The sequence below is a fragment of the Phyllostomus discolor genome, chromosome 2 (genome assembly GCF_004126475.2).
Source record: "Phyllostomus discolor isolate MPI-MPIP mPhyDis1 chromosome 2, mPhyDis1.pri.v3, whole genome shotgun sequence".
In the NCBI taxonomy this organism is placed as follows: domain Eukaryota; kingdom Metazoa; phylum Chordata; class Mammalia; order Chiroptera; family Phyllostomidae; genus Phyllostomus; species Phyllostomus discolor.
Window position 1 is genome coordinate 182,300,438 of NC_040904.2, and position 19,365 is coordinate 182,319,802.

Here is a 19,365-nt window from a genome sequence, read left to right on the forward strand (position 1 = left end):
CATGCAATAGAACATTTTTCAGCCATAAGAAGGAATGATGCTACATCCATGCTACAACATGGATGAACCTTGAAAACATTATGGTAAGTGAAATAAGCCAGGCACAAATGGACAATACTGTATGATTTCACTTATATTAAATACTATAATAGGCAAATTCATAGAGACAAAAAGCAGATTAGAGTTGTTAGAGGTTGAAGGGAAAGGGAGGAGTGGAAATTACTTAAGAATTACAGAGTTTTGTTTGCTGTGATAAAAACATTTTGAAAACAGTGGTGCTGGTTAGAAAACATTGTGAATGCAATCAATTCTCTGAATTGTACATGTAAAATACTAAATTTTATTATCTATATCCACAACTTTAAAAAAGTAGTAATGTAATAAACCACAGACCACTGAAGTACACACTTAAACCGGGTGAATAGCATATGTATGAATCACATCTCCTGAAGTTGCAGAATAGTTGCAAGCCTGCAAGGGGCTCCTTTGTTAGAGATAAGGGGGTCCATACTTTTCTTTCCCTGTGATAGGCAGTGGGGTGGGTCATATCGATTCACACATCAGTGTAAAATAGAGTGCTACTGTGACTGTTACCCAGAAGTTGTATGTTGTATGTTAATAGGGAGAATATGTGCATGTTGATACGCTATTATGCTATGAAATGTTTCTGGGCTTCTCCAGTTTGGTGAGTTGTTCAGTTAGTCAGTGCTAGGGACAGATGGCTGCAGAACTTTGGTATTTCTTATGTTAGAGAGTCACTTAGAGCTTTGTCCTCACACTTGTATACTTGTGTAGCACATGTCACATAGTTGCACAATTATGCTGGTTTGGTAGTAAACTGAAAGAATACTGTCCAGAACCATGCCCAGCCATCTTTGAAATGGCACCTGTCTCTAAGCTCTAGGATTGTTTAATACATTATGAACTATTTTTAACCACATTTTACCATGAAAATAAATGGAATAACCAACAACGGATGGTCCAAAACTGAAAATTAGGTTGAGCAAGCTTAGTCTGGAGGTAGAAAAAAAGTAGAATTTAAATTGAAATAAAGTGTAAGTGGAAATTAGCCAAATAAAAATTAGAAAAACATTATTACAGAGAAAATAGCAGCAGAGGAGAGGAGCCTCAGTTCAGAAATGATCCTGTGTATTCTTCAATAGAGATAAAACTGTGACTGGAGCTGGTAGCAATAAAGAAGTATTGTGTAGGCCACAGTAAGGTTTGTGGATTTTATTTCAAGTGAAAATATGAAGATTGGTGAATTTTAATCATGGGAAATAATATTGTGATCAGATTTTTGTTCAAAGCACAGCAGTCTGGATATTGTGTGGGGTAAAAAGTCGATTGAAGACAATAAGAGTAAGTAGAGGCAGACTGATTAAAAGTAAATTATAGTACCTTAGCAGATGATAATGCTTTGGATTGCTGTGGTGACAATGACATTAGAGACAATTAAATGATTCAAGATACATTTAGGAAATAGAACTGGAAAGACTTGGAGACAAAATTAATTTGGGAGCCTAAAGGAGTGTGTCAAGAATAACTGAATCCTGCCCTGGCTGGTGTGACTCAGTGTGTTGGGCACTGGCCTGTGAACCAAAGGGCCACTGGTTTGATTCCTAGTCAGGGCACATGCCAGGTTTATGGTCCAGGTCCCTTGTAGGGGGTATGTGAGAGGCATACCCTTATTGATGTTTCTCTCTCCATCTCTTCCTCTCTCTCTATTCTTTATTTTTTAAAGAATAACTGAATCCTAGGTTTGAGGCCAAAACAATTGGGTAGATGTTGCATCATGATGGAAAAATTGGGATGGGGAGTGGAGAAGTGAAAAGCTTACTTTTGGGACATGTTGAGTTTGAGATGCCTATAAGACATCCAAGTGGAGTTATAACATTATAAGGGAGTCTGAGATAGAAATATTATTTGGGAGTCTTGACATATAGACAGTGTTAAAATAGAAGATTATTAAAATAGAAGAGATTAAATGAAATTGCCCACCCACTGTGAGACAGGATCATGAGAATTTCTATTACAGGGATCTTCTTAACCACAAAACCAAAACATCATAGTTTTCAAAAAATGTCTATTTAGGAACACTAAAGCTAGAGAAATCAGAGGATAGAGACAGATAGGAGACATTAAGTTCTGTTTATACTGATTTTAATTACTAATCCTTGGTGAAAAAGTCTTTCCAATTTCCCATTTCTATATCCACATATTTTTTACACATTTCCTACTATCCTACAATGTTTTATTAATGAGATAAAATACAGTATTTTTGTTACATTATTAGCTAAAATTATTGTGAAATTATAAGGATATTTTTAAATTACTGTTTTTAATAAAAAATGCATTTATCTGGGGAACTATTATTCCAGATAACTTACAGACTTTATATTATCTCCCTATTTCTACTGTATGTTGCATATTTTCTGTATAATTATATGGAAAGAAACTGCTTTGGCAGATGCTAAATCTCTAAATTAAAAATAATTTAGAATATTTTGCATATTTAGTTACTTTTTATATTTCCTATTTATGTATATTTTATATGCCTTTTAAAAATACCAAGTGAGCTTTTCTTTCTCTTCGTTTCATTGGTTTATGACTTTTTTTTTTTTAGCTGTAATGCATCTTTTAAACAGGGATATTTCTCACATTTCAATTTAAATGTTCAATTCATTACTATGGACCCACCTAGTGTTGACTTTTCAAATTCATTCCCTCATGTGTGCATATGCTTATGCTAAACATTATATAAACCATATAATAAATGAAATGCTTAAACAATCTGAACATTTAAAAGCTCATTTCAGAAACTTAATGTTGTTTCCTTTCTTATGGCATGCATCGTATGCAACTTAAACAATCTGAAAATAATTGACGGGTTAAACGTGCGGGAATGCATTCTATTGCTCTTTTCATTCACTGAAGAGGAAAATATAATCACTGGTATGAAAAGTAGCATTACCGAAAGAGGTCATTTTATATAAGAATTTGTGTGATTTATCTTATGAACTAGAGTTACTTTTCTTAGTTTATAAACAATGACTTATTGACTAATAATTGCTAACGCATAGTGCATTTCCCATTTTACAAAGCATTTTCCATGTATAGTAAAAATTAACTGTGTACCATCTTTGCAAGGTAGTTATTGTTATCATTCTTAATTTGCAAACGAGTCAACTAAGGATCAGAGAGGTATTAGAGAAGAATTATGATTTGAACCTGTGTTTTCTGGCTTCACATAGTAAATGTATTTATTCACTCTGTTATGGTATATTGCTTCTGAGATTTTGGTACATAATTCAATCAATAAATATCTATTATAGCCAATTATGTACTCAGTATGCATATTACATAAAATTTGGACTATCATGATATAACATGTCAATGTTCAGAAACTGTCATATTTGCTAATTAAATTAATAAGATTTAATGAACTTTACTAGGAAAGCCCAATATAGCTTTCTTCATTGCATTTCTGTAATCCTATTTCTGGCCAAGTAAAATATTTTATTTTGATCAGCTTCATTTTAATATGTTTATTTTCAATATATACAATACATTGAAATAAAAACTTAGTACTTAAATGTTTATGACAATCACCGTCTGAAATTTCCTGCCCTTCAGTTTTTATCTAAATAGAAGCAAACTTGTTCCTGTCCCTTGTTTGGGAGTAAAAAAGTCTAGTACAAGCAATTTACCCTGGCAAAGCTTTCAATGCAGTCAGTTGCTTTTTCTTTTCTTTTCTTTTCTTTTCTTTTCTTTTCTTTTCTTTTCTTTTCTTTTCAGGTTTTTTCTTTTTTTTTTTTTTTTTGGTGATATTGGGTTTCCCTCTGTAATGAAGAAATGGAGGGGAGAGGGAGAGGGAGAAAGGTGTTGGATTTCCATCCTTTCTTCCCCAGCACTACTACCTCTCAACTTGGATAACTGAATAGGCAAATGGACATTTCCGCTGCTTTTCTGAAATCTTGAATAATGAAATAATCTGCATCAAGTAGTAGACAACACCAAACTTCTAGGGCTGATTATCACAGTGGCCTGGCAGTCGGTCTCAAGGTGCTACAAAGCCAGTTGTAAGGATGAAAACAGATGTCACTTAAATATGTTCATCTGCCTATTGGCTGGTGTTACACTTAAGAACATCATCAGGGGACCCTAAGCCCCTATGCAGAGGGTCTGTCCACATCTTGTGCAGGAGGTTGTGCAGTGCTGGCACACTTTGCTTCTGGTCTTTTTTTCCCACAGGTCACCACCACCACCTAGCTGTGGTGGCTGGTGTTTTCCAGGCAGAATCTGCCAGTGGTCTAAAGTGCTCTGGCCGCCAGCATTGAAACTTAAGTCGTTAGTAAAATGAAATGACAAGTTGGTAGGCTTTTTGCTCAAACATGGCAGAACAGGATACCTGAGACTGATTGGACACTGGCCACTCTTAGTGTGCAGGCCACCACACATGACATTGACCACCTGTTCTGAATACCGTGTGTGGATAAGTTGCGTAGACTCCATGAGAAGGGCAGTTGACAGCGCCCCAGAAACAGCCCTGTCCTGCGGTGTATGATGTGTGCATAGGGTGTGCTGTGGATGTCGATGTGCACACTGGGCATGTTCTTTTCCTGCCCTGCCTGCACTGAGTCTGAGCCCACTAGCCACCTGCACCCTGGTTCTGGCCTACACCCTGACTGGGGTCTGCACCCCTAGTGTCTGCTTCTTCAAGTTTAGTTGTTCACAAGTGCAGCCTGCCAGCTTTATGAGTCACTGTCAAGGATTCATTTCTCAACAGGGGCCAAACTTAGTGGAAATATGTAAATACATTTTTAATTTTATGGTTAGACAGATGTCATATATGTGCATTTATTTGTGCAAACCTATTGTATGGATTTAAAATAACCAAGTAGAGCCTTTTTTGCCCTATTTGAGGTGCTTGATGTGTTTAAAAAATACTAAGGTAAATACTGAGGTAAATGATTGCATTCATTTACAGGGTTACCTGGTATATTTAATATTATATATACATATATATGTGCATATGTGTGTGTGCATATATGTATGTACACACACACACATATGATCTGTCCAGAAGGTATCCAGCCATGTAATATAAAAAATAGAGACATTTATTGAAGAAGACACAAGAAACATTGTACAAAGGACAATGACGCCTGGGTCCCCTTCAAAGTAGGCACCTCAGGACCTCACACAGTCCTCCCAGTCTCCATCAGCTGCCCAGTCATATTTTCCTGAATTTCACTGATAGTCTGAAATCTCTTCCCTTGCCAAGGTGATTTTAGCTTTGGGAAAACCAGAAGTCATAGGACACCATATCTGGGCTGTAGTGGGGCTGAGTGACCTGAGTGATTTGATGTTTCACCAAAAATCTCTGCAGGAGATACGATGCATGAGCAGGTGCATTGTGGTGATGAAGATGCAAATCACCAGTTACCCATAGCTGCATTGGAATCATCCAAATAGTTTCTGCAGAGGAATGTTCAAGCTTAACACAAAATCTGATGCAGATGTGTTGCTCTGCTGTGTCATTTTGAATGTGATGGTCCCACACAGTACACATGCTCAGTCAATGGTGTCTACTGCTCCCACTGACTAACACAGTGAAGTTGTCATTGTTCACACATGCTCATTCCAGTCCACTCTCCTTGGCTGCCAGGTTACATCGATGTTGTACAAACTGTTCCTGTTATATTAACAATGGCTGGACTTTTTATGGGACAAATACACGAACATTCATGGAAGCATTGTTAAAATGGACTTTACACAACAAAACAATTAACAATCTTCTCTAGGAATATATTATACTAGGTTCCCTTTCAAGATTGGCCTAGAAGGAAATGTGAACATGTTATAGTTTCCTGGATATCTTATACTGAAACCCCTGTGCTAACAGGAGAGCTAGGTGTCTCCAAAGAAAGAATAAAATGCTTAGTAACTTAGATATGATGTTCCTGGACCAAGATCAGTAGCAATATAAATAAAAGGGATAGTAAATGATTGTTTCTGAGGAATACATGAGAATAATGAGGCATATAAAATTATATTTGTATAGTACTTGCGATAGTGACAAAATCATATAGAAAAAAAGAGCAAAAATGATAAAATAGGGTATTTTATGGTATAAGTTATCGAATACCTATAAGAATCTAGTTTAAGTCCTTTTAATGTTCTAATATGTATCTCCCAAAATTGATCTTAATTTGCTTCTGTAGATATTTAGAATTATTTTGGTGTAATGAAGGGAGAGATTTAGTGAAATACTCTCTCACCGACTATGCTCCAAACACTACCACACAAACTCACACCTACTTTTTAGTTTCATATTTCTGTTCTCCTCAAGTTTTGTTGTTTCATTTTTGAGAAAGTGTTCCAAGGCTAATAAGTTTGAAGACAACTGCTTTAGATTTTTATTAACCAATTATAGCTAGTTTAATAGCAGCCTGTTTTTACTTGCAAAATGCTTATTTAAATAGTGTACACTTCAAATGCAAAAACCATTCACTGAATACAATTTAGAGTCTTCCAACTTCTTGTACCTCATTCATTCATGCATGTATGCATGCTAGACTCATATATCGTCAGTTCTCATCCTGTTGAGCATATCTCTGCAAACTTTCTAAAGTCAGGTCATTAAATTAACCAGCGTACTTCTCCCTGGTGCTGGATTTTGCTCTTATATGGGTATGCCGTATTCAGGATGCAGGACAGTTCCTTGAGTCTGCTTTTATAATTTCTTTAACTGAAGGTATGCAAACAAAAATGCATGTATATGACTGGGAGACGTGATTATATGTATTTGACAAGAATTATAGAAATTAGAGAAATTTATTATTTTTGAACTAATACAACATAAGTGATGTCTCATTTGTGCTTTTCATAACTACTCTTATGCTCAGGCAGGCTTTCCTATTTCCTCTGTACTTCCTCAGCATGTTAATAGGATAGCTTCCTACTTGTCTAATTGGCTTAAGAATTTATTTAAATATGTTTTAATTTAGAGGAGGTTATTTGCCCCTTTTTTGTACTTAGATGCATCCATTAGAGTGCCCTTTATGTAATAGTGCAGTTTCCTTTTAAAAGATTTTGCTTGCTTTCCTTAAACTACAATAGAGTGGGCATCTTTCACATGTGTTGGTATTTATTGTTCCCCTGCCATGCTTCTAGAATATCAGAATGATAAGGGGAAATCATTAGATTCTCTCCATTTAATTTAAGCATTTTAATTGGACAGGTCATTATTACACTTTCTTTTAGTGAATTGTGGGTTGGATTTTCAGTGAATCAAACTGTTCAGGTTGCTTATGAGGTTCAGCCCTTGGCATAATGTCACTAATGATTTCTCCAGGACCTTGAAGTAAAGCAACAGGAAAATCTATCAACAAAGAGATATAAATGGAATATTTTTAGATCAAAAGTAAGGTTCAAATCTTTGTACTGGAAGAAAAGGACAACAGTGGGCAATTGCATACTTGATCACTTTAAATACAGTAATAATGGCATTGACTGCCTAATTGCCAAAACAGCATCTGGACACATAACAATGAAATGGCAGTTGTGTTTGATAGGAGTTATTGCCATTATGAAATGAACGAAGAAGTCCATTAGGTACAAACGTCATGGCTATTGAATTACTTTTTTCTCAAAAACTTTAGATGTGTTAATTTTAACATTTTCACTGGTGTGTTTTTCCTTGAGTATGCCTTAGGGTGATACTTTCTCTTTCAGAGGCAGTTCCTAACATGGAGGTCCTGTGTTCCTTCTGGAGACCTTGTTGTGAAAGGGAATTAAATATCGGCTTGCATGCTTCCGCGTGGTGTGTGTGGGCATGTGCGAATGTGCCACAGGGGTGGTGGATGTCTATAGAATTTATGATTTCATTTGCCAGAGATGGACTCTGTTCTCTTGGTATTATAAGAGCATTTCTCACCAGGGACTGCCTAATTTCTCAGATCTGTGACTTTTAAATAGGCCTCTTTAAAAAAAAAGTCATTATGTTATTTATCCTTTCTTGAAGATTTTAACTTTGTTAGTTTAGTATATTACCTTGTAAATGAGCCTTTCATACTTATACATAAAATTTACTTCTTCTATGATATTTTTACATAATTAAGTGAACTGTTTCCATCCCTAACTTGGAAACCTCTACTTATATGTTCTGCCATTATGTCATATTCAATGTAACATCACTTTTCCCACAAGCAATGCCAACTTCCAAACTTCTGTTAATATTACTACTGTTGTCCATGAACTTTAACACTTCAGGACATGTTGTTTCTTATACTTCAGTCCTTGTCCAGGGAAGGCTTTCTCGAGGAAGTATTATTTAAACCTAGATGTAAAGGTGATGATGTGAATGGGGAGCATGTCCTGATCTTAGGAAACAGATTGTGCTTGAAAACACTAAGATAAATGATTGTGTTGGTTAACCCTTTATAATAATATTGATAATAATCATGATCATCATCATATATATATGTATGTTTGTGTGTACTCATATATATACACATATGTACCAGTACACAGAAACACAGGGTTCTGAGTCTCTGGATTTTTTTTTCTTTACTTAGAGAATGCCATGGGTATTACAGAACTTGAAATTGTTGGTCTAGCAAAGGTGTCCAACCTTTTGGTGTCTCTGGGCCACACTGGAAAAAGAGTTGTCTTGGGCCACACATTAAGTACACCATGACACGTAATCACACACACACACACACGCACAAACTCATACTGTTTTAAGTAAATATATGATTTTGCATTGGGTTGCATTCACAGTCATGTGGGGCTGCATGCAGCCCACAGGCTGCAGGTTGGACACCCCTGGACAAAAATGAACAAATCAAAACCATCTATTTTTATAAAGCTCAGAGCCAAGTTGTAGGAACTTTATGTTCTACCTGTGTTATGGAAATCCCAGGAAAGTTAACAGGTGAGAGATGAAGATAGGATTTTTATAAGGTCTGATGCTTCAACAGACCTTAAAGGATAAGTAGAAATTAGCATGCCAAGTAGTGGTAAGGGAGTTTGGAAGATATTCCAGGAAGAATATACAGTTCACACAAAATCATTAAAGGAAGAAACAACAGGCTGTTTGCCCTCAACTAGACCTGTCTAGCGGAGCAGGAGCATGAAGTTCATGGCATGTTGGGAGAGAGAAGGCTGGGTAAGGAGGTGATGGCAGAGTGAGAGTCAAATATTTGATTTATAATGAGGCTGTCACCTTTCAAACTTGAATTATACACGAGCTTCTTTTAAAGAAAAAAAGAAAGAAAAAAATTACATACTCCAAAAATATATTCACTGCAGTCTTTGAATTTTTTAAAGGAATATTTATTCCAGAAAAGAAAATTATGTTCTATGAAAGTATCTTTAAATTGAGGATTATTGTTAAAAATGGGAATTTTTTTTTCTGAACAGGTAAAATACTTTTTTTGACAGCCCATAATATGTAATATTAAGCCAGCATTAAAATTATAATTACATGGTAAAATTATTATAAAACATTGAGTAAAAAGCTCGATTCAGAAATATATATGCAACTTGATTTATACCAGAATATATATAATATATCCCAGAGATTCTTTTTTAAAAAATACTTTTTAATAATAAAAAATTACACATTAATTATAGGCCTCCAAAAATATGTGTTGGGTCTGCTTATCTGAATTTGGGAAATGTTGTATATAGTTGATGGGTAATAATTGGAGAGATTTTAGTTTAATTAGATGTGTTTTTGAATAATTTAATCTACAGTATATTATGTATACTATGTAAGTATAGTATTTTTTTAAAAAACATTGGACTCACATGGGAAATTTGCACCCTGTTTCTTCTCATTGGAGGACCCAGGCGATGGGACAGGCTCTGTCTAGGATACATTATTGCACAGTGGAAGGCAGAAACAAGATAAGGTGGCTGAGCTAAATCAAACATTAGTTATATGACTAAGATAAAGTCCATGGAATAGGAAATAAAACTGTATCAGCAGGGCAGTATAGCAAGGGAGATAAGGAATTATTTATAAATAAATAGTACAATTTAATATAAAATGTTAATCCAAGTTTTGATTTTTTGCCAAACTGATAGGTTGAAAAATGGTTATCACATTGTAGTTGTAAATTGCATTTCACTAAGGGGTGCTGAGCATTTTTCCATTGTTCAAGAATCATTCTTGTTTTCTTTGAACAACTTATTTTTCTCTTTTATGCTTAGATTATATTTTTCTTATTGATTTCAGAGAGCTCTTTATATATCATGAGGACATATATTTTTTACAAGTTGTCTCATGTCTTCTGATTTGTTTACAGCACCTTTTGTCCTCTAGAATTTTTGGTGTTTGTATGATTGGATTTATTAAGAGTAAATGGGTCACAAATGAGAAAGGACATAGACGTACACATATTTTTAAAGATGTTCTTAGGATGCCATCATATCTTACAAATGCTTGTCATAGTTTAGTCTATGCCTTGACTTGAAGCAAAATTTAAAAATAAATGTTTCTAATTATAGACCCAGAATTTGTTTAGAGTTAATTAATATTTAGGGATCTTTAAATACTAATGTATCATTTGACACCATTAATATTTGTAAATTAGCACTAATTTATCTTTTTCCATTTTATGAAAGTATGAAGTATACACAATAAAATCTTAATATATCAATGGTTTATAGTACAAGTATAGATTAAATGTGTTTCTAAATGTGTTTGTGGAGTAATTGAATGAATGCATTCTTTTGGTAAAGTCTGTTTTCTTACATTTTTTTTTATCCTGTGGCTAGTCGTAATGAATTGATCTCTATATTATGGCAGTAAGTAACTTTTTAACAATAACATGAAAAAAAAAAGATGTTATTTGGCAGGAGTTCTACAGAGTGTTCACAAAATTCATTTTAAAAACTAGGTTTTCTTGAATACAATTTGCCTGTCAGGATTTCTAACATTTCAACTTTTTAGTCTGTCTTTGAGTTTCTCATTTGTGTTTTGAAATTCTGGATAACAGCAGACTTTGCATTTATTTCTCCCGACACGCCAGTCACTGTCATCACACACATGTGACATGTTCAATATAGTAATGAACTGCTTTTAATTCTCTTATGAATTAGGTAATGCTAATAAATGTCATTGTAGTTAGAGAAAACGAGAGTTGCGACTTGGAAATTCAAGCCCATGAATTTTTCAGATTTACAAATAGATTATATCAGTCATAAAATTAGTTCTTTTGAAAACATGGCCTTTTTCATGACCATGTTCTCCTGATCATTTCTATTTAATAGATCTTAGCTGAATTAACTTTAATTAATAAAAATTTATTTTCCTTATCATCTTATATGTGTGTGAATGTAGTTATGACATACTTTAATGGGTTAAAAATTATAAGGACAAGTCTTAAACGTTTTAAAAAGCCTATGTAACTGGTTTAAAAGTGAAAAGGGTAAGAAATTTTACTTTGCAAGTTATAAATTGATTCATCAAAGAAGCATTTATTGAGTCAGAATTTGAGAGTGAAAAGGGACCTTAAAACTCATCTTTCCTGAGATGTTAGACTTAGGCAAGACCACATGACTAGTTAGGAATGAATACAGGCTCTCTTTAGAGCAGGGTCCCCAACCTTTTTGGCACCAGGGACTGGTTTTCCCACAGACAAGGAGGAGGGGACAGGAGGCGGAGCTGAGTCTAGCCTCACTTCCTCGCTGCCCCTCACCTGCCACTCACCTCCTGCTGTGGACCAGGTGAGAGGCTGGGAGGCCAGAGACTGTAGGCAGAGCTTAGAGGAGCTTCCCTCCAAGCACGGTTCCTAACAGGCCATAGGCCTGTACTGGTCCTCAGCTGGGAGGGTGGGGACTCTTAGTTTAGAGCACAGGCCTCCTAACTTCCTTAGCCATAATTCTTTCTGTGCTATTCTAGACAGAAGTACACTGAACATTGTCAAGGGGCAACATTTTCATTTACTATGAATAAGATTTATTGGTCACTTAGTAAGCTATCACAGGAGAATATAGAGAATAGACAAGTATAATCAACTTAAAAATGAAGCTAAGTGTACACATGGTTTCATACTTCACCCAGTTTTAGCTCTTATTTCTGTTCTAATTAATTAGTATCAAGAAATACATATATCTTCAGTGGGAAAAGTTTTCTGAAAGATACGTACTAAAATATTTTGCAGAAATAACATAAGTAAGAATCCAAGCCGTGTTTTAGCAAGGTCATGGTTCTACTACTCACTGTGCTGTTGTTTCATTGACAATAAAATGTCAGCGTAGTATGCTCCGTGGATTCATTTCCAGGTTGAGAAATTACTGTTTGGTAGCCAAAAACACTTTTTTTTTCCAGATGTGTTTTTTTAATTACTATTTTTATTTAAAAAATTTTTTTGCATTTTTTCTATTACCATTTACTGACCTTATACCCTCCTCCCCTCGACAACCACCACACTGTTGCCCATGTTCGTGATTCTTTTCCTTTTTGCTCAATCCCTCCATCCCCTGATCTTCTCCCCCTTAGCTGTCATCTTGCTCTCTATCTATGAGTCCGTCTCTATTTTCCTTGTTAGTTCATTTTGTTCATTAGATTCCACTTATGAGTGAAATCATATGGTATTTGTCTTTCTGACAGACTTATTTCACTTAGCATAATGTTCTCCAGGTCCATTCATACTGTTACAAAGGGTAAAATATTCTTTTTCACAACCAAGTAGTATTCCATTGTGTACATATCCCATAGCTGTTTTATTCACTCATTTACTGGGGGCCTCTTGGGCTGCTTCCATGTTTTGGTGATTGTAAATAATGCTGCAGTAAACATAGGGATGCTTATGTTCTTTCAAATAGTGTTTTGGTTTCCTTCAGATGTATTTCCAGAAGGGGGATCACTGGGTCAAAAGGCAGATCTGTTTTTAATTTGTTGAGAAAACTCCACACTGCTTTCCACAGTGGTTTCTGCATTTCCTCCAAAAGTGCAAAAGGGTCCCCATTCTCCACATCCTCACCAGCACTTGTTGTTTGTTGATTTATTGATGATAGCTATTCTGACAGGTGTGAGATGTTACCTCGTGGTTTTAATTTGTATTTCTCTGATGATTAGTGACATGGAGCATCTTTTCATGTGTCTATTGGCCATCTGTATGTCCTCCTTAGAGAAACAAAAGAAAAAAATAAACAAATGGTACTATATCAAACTACCAAGTTTTTGCACAGCAAAGAAAAACATCAACAAAATAATAAAGTAACCCACAGAATGAGAGAACATATTTGCTGATCCATCTGATAAGGGGTTAATATCCAAAATTTGTGAAGACTTACAAAACTCAATGCCAAAAAACCCAACAACCTAATTTTAAAATGGGCCAAGGGCTGAATAGTCAAGCACACTTTTTAAAGATATGATCCCATTTGAATGGCTTCTCTTCTCGTAGGTTACATGGATATTTTACTCACTAGGTATCTTGTGAGATTTACCACCTGAGTGATTGGTTCATGACTTTCTCATCCCCATGAGCTGACAGCGAATAAACATCACTACTTATCACAAGGGGAGATGATTGTGTAATGAGTAAAAATAATAAAAGTATAAGTGCAGTTGATCTTATGTTCCTAATAGACATTCTTTGCCTGAAATTATTCTTTTCTGTAAGATAGATATTCCAATGCAAAGTAGTAACATGGGGACTAGAAAACAGATATTTTACCTCAGATTCCAAAAATGTAATCATAATAAAGAAGGGGATGTTTAAAAATTATTCTAATAGAGACCCAAATTATATTATTTGTTAAGTTTTGTGTTTATGATCACCAAAAATGTGATGAATACTTTCTTAAATTTTTCAATGCAGTATAAAAATCAACTTTTGTATGAAGTTATTTGTCAGGATAGGGCAATCAACCTAACTTTGTCCAAAGTTTGGTCATTCACTTAGCATGAAAGCATAATTATTAAGCCCATTCCTTGTACTAGATATTTCATTGCTATTAAGCTATTTTTGAAATAAATTAGCATTCAGTGCCTTTGGAGGGAAGATTTCACATCTTTGGTTTCCCCATTTGCACTTACTAGTTTTGGGACCTCAGACAAATCAATTAATTTCTTTTTATAAGCCTCAGTTTCCTCATTTTTACTTGGGATAATACATCTACATTACTCTTACTGTAGTTTGGAATATTAAATGAGGTAATTTTATTTTATGTGCATCACAGTAACTGGTAGAAAGTCCTAAAAAATAAAATCGATTATTTTTTAATTTCTTCAAATTATTCTGAAGGTAATAAAGAGTAAGATATCAATCAGTGGGAGGTATTATTGGGAATGACATCATCTCTTTCAGAAAATTATGAGACTAGAGTCTCTAAAGTGAACATGTTTTTAATTTATTCTTGAACAGCACTAGTTGGTCAAAAATGTGATTTGAGGACAATTCATATTTATATTCTAATTAACTAACTAGCAAAGTAACTAACTAACTGACAATACCCAAAGTAAGCTTATATGCCAATTCTCTGGCATAAATGTGTAGAAAATTGAAGTTTAGGTATTTATAAAAGAAAATAGGTGTCAGAGAGGAGGGCAGAGGAAGGGACTGGATGAAAGAAGGTTAAAGCCAGAGAGAAGTGGGTGGGGGCTTGGTGGAGGCAGGCCAAGTTGGGGGAGGGGAGTGGAGACACATGTAATAGTGTCAACAGTAAAAATAAAGTTAAATATAAATAAAAAAAATTAAAAAGATAGACTATTGACTTTCAATTACAAGACTAAAAGTTTTAAGCTACACATATTAGGTCAATGGTCTCTTTTTTATTTTTAACTGGAAGGTTCTTTTTTAATGTTTTTGTGACAAAGTAAGGAGAATAAAACAGTGAGGAGGAAAAAAATAGATGAACATTTTCTTAATGCCTCTGTGTCAGGTTAATTCAATACAATTTCGTACCACCTGACACTGATTTGTTTTAAACTCATTGTGACTGTAACACTGAAAGTTTCATTTCTCAAAAAAAGCCTTTCAAATTCCATAAAATGAAAAAACTAAAGATTGATGGTAGGAACATACATCAAATATTAAAGTATAATCTGTATCTGTGACCACATATTTCCATTTCAGTTATTAAAATAGAAAATATTTACAATTCTCTTAAAACATGGGAACAGAAATACTTCCTTTTAAATGAGAAAGATATTAGAAATACTTGCTTGGAACAATACCTGTAAGAGGTGAAATTTGGAAATAACTTGTTTATGATCTTAAAAGTTCCCGTATTCTCTTTGAGACTTTTCCAGCAGCATTCAGTACCATATCTTACATTTCCTTAGCCTGTGTGAACCTCCTGTTTATATTTGCAATGGAAACAACATGAGCTCAAAAGCACACTTTTCCAGGTTCATTCCATTTTCCGTAATACTAATGCAGCAGTGTCACAGAGACTCATTAAATGAAAAGTAATTTTTAATAGGTTTATGTTGTAATTTGTGCTCTGGTCTTCTCAGAAGATGTATTTATATTTTTATATTTGCATTTGTAGATCATTTTCATATTTCCCACTAATTTAATTATTATTCAATTAAGTTCTCATCATTGTTTTTTTGTTTATTTGCTTATTTATTTTGGTTGTAACTTTTCTTAGCATATTTGCTTTAGAGGGTTTGGGCATGGAACAATTTGGATTTGGATCATATATATTAGATTTGTTACAAATTTTTCTTGAATTCTTTTTTTAAAGTCTTAGTACTTAACATATTGGTAAGCATTTAATAGATGTTCAGTGAATGCTGAGGTGTATCTTAATCTACACATATTATGAAACTTACTGGAGATCTACTTATAATAGTATAGCAAAATCATATTCAAATGTTAATTCCTATGTAGAGAATACCAAGTACGTAACCAATTGATTATGTTAAAAATTTTAGGTAATGGATAAAGAATATGATTTTATTTAACACATATTATATGGTAGTCATTAACATGTTTAATATTTAAACATTTTAACATTTAATGTAAAATGAAAAGTTTATAATAGCAATTTAACATTCATCATTGGATCAATTAGATCCATCCCATCCTTTAATGAAATTGCCAATGATAAGATTTGATGAGAACATTTTGGAACTGCTTTCTCTTTGGCTGACATTCTAAATCTTATAGAAATTCTAATTTGTAATATAGAATTCAAATGAAAGAAAACTTTTATGGCCGAGAGAGCTACATTTAAAAATATTTATTCCATTCAACCATCAAATACAGTACTAACTTCATGCCAATGAGATTATGTCAAATTTAATTTCATTAGCAATTATTTGAAAGCCTTTTATGTCACTTAAAAAGTGAGTACCTTCTTGGGATTTTCATTCAGCTCTAAATTCTGGAGTGCTATTTTATTCTGTGTTATATTGTCACAAGTGAAATAAAATCTGGCTTCAAGTAACAAATGGACCACTAACTAGTTGTATGACTTTAAGTTCCTTTTGCCCACATTTAAACACTGGGGAATTTAGGGGTACACATAACCCCTTTTTTCTGTGCTGTGTATGATCCATGAGCTAAGCTACGTGAACAAAATTCCTTATTAGCTTGAGAGTTCTACTACTTCAAAGTACCATTATTAAAATGATCATTATTATATTTGGCAAATTTTCTGTCTAGTTCCTACTTTATTTCAAGTCATTCAGCAGGGATGATTGTGCAAGAAATAATATGTTTTTGAGTGGCTACAGTAATGTTTATATGTTGAGGTCTTAACCTGACTTCCAAACCATTTACTATTTTCCTGTATATGCTTTGTGTTTATTTGGCATATGTGTACTTCCACATACATATATTAAGTATCTATAAAAACAGAACCAAAGACAAGGGAGATTCTGATATGAGCATCTTTTTATTATATTATAGTTGGCCTCAAACACTCATACGCTCTTTCCTACCTGCTCCGCTGACCTTCTGGATTAGAGTTTCAGAGAAACAACCAGAGGTACTAGCTGTAGCAAGACAGCAGCTGGGACCATACGGATCTCAGCATCCTGCCTTATGGCCATTATCTTTGTTTCTATCTTTATGCTGCCACTATGTCTCCTTGTGCTCTCCCTGCATCCTCTCCTCACTGCCTCCTCCTTTTCCTGACTCCAGCTCCCATTGCCCCTGTAACTTACCTCCCTCCTTCTTCATTTTTCTCTATTTATATAAGAGGAAACAAGATTCTCTAATTAGAAAATTTTGTTACAAAAACTATTTTTAAAGGGTATGTAATAGCCATGCAGCTACCATTCCCTAATTCCTATAAACAATAGAAAACATTGTATTTTTTGTATACTTTATTAATTAAAGTATATCAGATTGTAGGTCTCAGAAAGGCTGGAAAAAACAGATATTTAAAAGAAATACAATAATTTTCTCAGTTTTCTATGTAGGAGTGGGTTGTTGCTGTAATAAAAAATAATTTGAGGCTAACGACAAGAAAGAATAGTGAGTAATATCCTTCCCCCTTCCCCAACTGCTGAAAATGAAAATCATGTCAGCATCAAGTCATTTTTGCCACATCCCTTCTTAACAGCTTTTTCAGGGTGGGTCATAATTCTGTGTTTTGTTAGTGTCTTAACTCCATAGTGACATGCTTAAATCTTATTCCACATTGATTTTGTAGTAGGCATACGTTTATTTTTAGGATACCCAGTGAATGATGGCTCTCATTATTAAGTTATTATCAACTTTGTCAAAAAAATTTATAAGCTTTGATAGAAGAATAAATTTATTAATATTAGAAGGTTAATCATTGATCTTGATATTTGGAATATGTGTATGGTGCCACATTGTGTATGTCTAAGAAAGTAAACTTACTGTCTGCCTGTCGCCAGGGAAAAAAAGTGGGACCTAATCAAACTGCTGTGGGGTCAACCCTTGTGGTTTTAAAGGCCCTTAATGTTGTCCAGCTGCAAAATAAAAGGAATTGGGAGGGGAAGTTGGAAGGAGTGGAGGGGGTTGGGGGGGAATGTGTGGAAAAGAACAGGGAGTCTGGCTTTTATTTTTTTTTAAAGTGAGTTCAGTGCCAGCCTGGACATTGGCTGTGCAGACTATTGAGCCATTGTCTGCTCCATTTCCAGAATAGCCCCCAGTTAATCACTTCGGCTTTGAAGGGAATTTCCTCGTGGAATTCTCCACAGAAAATCTAATCAACTGACCTGCCCTCTCAACAATGGAAGGCTTTTTTTTCTCTCTTTCCCTTATTGGGGCGGGCTCTGTAATGTAGCCTTTTGTGCAGAATGAACCCTCCCAGTAGGAGTGGAGAGCGTGTGTGACTGAGTGTGTGTGTGTGTGTGTGTGTGTGTGTGTGTGTGAAGAATGCACACTATCTCGTGTTGGTGAGTGTGTGCTCACTCCCTGACCAGATGCTGCAGTGCACGGGGCAGCCACCATCTCTGCATGCGTGTCTGTGTAAGTGTCTCTGTGTGCATGTGCCTCTGTCATTTCATGTCAAAGGTACATTACCTGATTACCTTCCTCGCCTGCCAGATTTTTATCTAGATAATTGGAACTGCTATGGAGGCTGTGCCTTGCCAGCCAGCTTAGGATCTGTAAAGCCATAGTTTGTCCACCTTGTTATCTGTGGCTGCTTGGGCAGAGGAAATTAAAGAGACCCACAGCCAGGGGAGCGCTTCCTACCCCTGACCTCCTCAGCGATCCGGAGCAGGACAGTTTCCGAGCCCCATCTTTTCGTTTTCATTTTTGGGTGTTTGCCTTGTGCTTCTTGTCCCCTCGTGGGTGTGTGTGTTTGTGTGTGCGTATTATTTTGGCATGTGGATACCTATTCCCCTCCACATCGCACGTCGTGTTTTATGGAGTTTGGAGCTCAGGAAACTTTGGTTGGGTTGCCAGGACGTTCGCACCACTTTGTGGAAAGCAGGAGCTAACAGTGAGACCGACAGAGTGAGTGACAAGTTGTTTACAGGTTTCCTTGAAGGGGCCTCTGCTATATTTCAATCTGTCAAAGTTGCTTTTCTTCCCTCAGAACAATGCCTGATTGTTGTGTGTGAGTGTGTGTGTGTATGTGTGTGTGCGTTTCCGTGTGTGCTCTAGAGAGCCTAGGAAGGGGTGAAAAGGAATAACAATTCTTTGTGTAAAATGCGATTACTATCATTTCTTTGCTTAATAAGTTAATAATGCAGTTTAATCAGTTCTGCTAGTGTACAGGTTTCTCTTTTAATCAGAAGCAAATGCATTTAAAAAAAATCTACTGGTGTGTGTATATAGGGGGGAGAGAGAGAGAGGACTTATGTTATTTAGAGGAGAGTATGGGAGATGTGTTACATGAGTTGACTCCTTATATTCGGTGATGTCTGGAAGAGGGAATTCAAAGGAAAGGACAGGCATCCTGAGG

The 19,365-nt window shown here is 35.2% G+C and overlaps 1 protein-coding gene across 4 annotated transcripts in view; it reads left to right on the forward strand.

The window, feature by feature from the left end:
• The window catches only part of SOX5 (SRY-box transcription factor 5), a 931,891-nt gene that overhangs the window by 536,599 nt on the left and 375,927 nt on the right, over positions 1–19,365 (forward strand). Inside the window, exon 1 of one of the 4 annotated variants that reach the window (XM_036017303.1) lies at positions 17,991–18,422. The exons of the other annotated variants lie outside the window; for them this stretch is intronic. The gene's annotated coding sequence lies outside the window, so the exon portion shown is untranslated. Of the gene's footprint in view, positions 1–17,990; positions 18,423–19,365 lie in introns of those variants that run through there. 4 annotated transcript variants of the gene reach the window in all.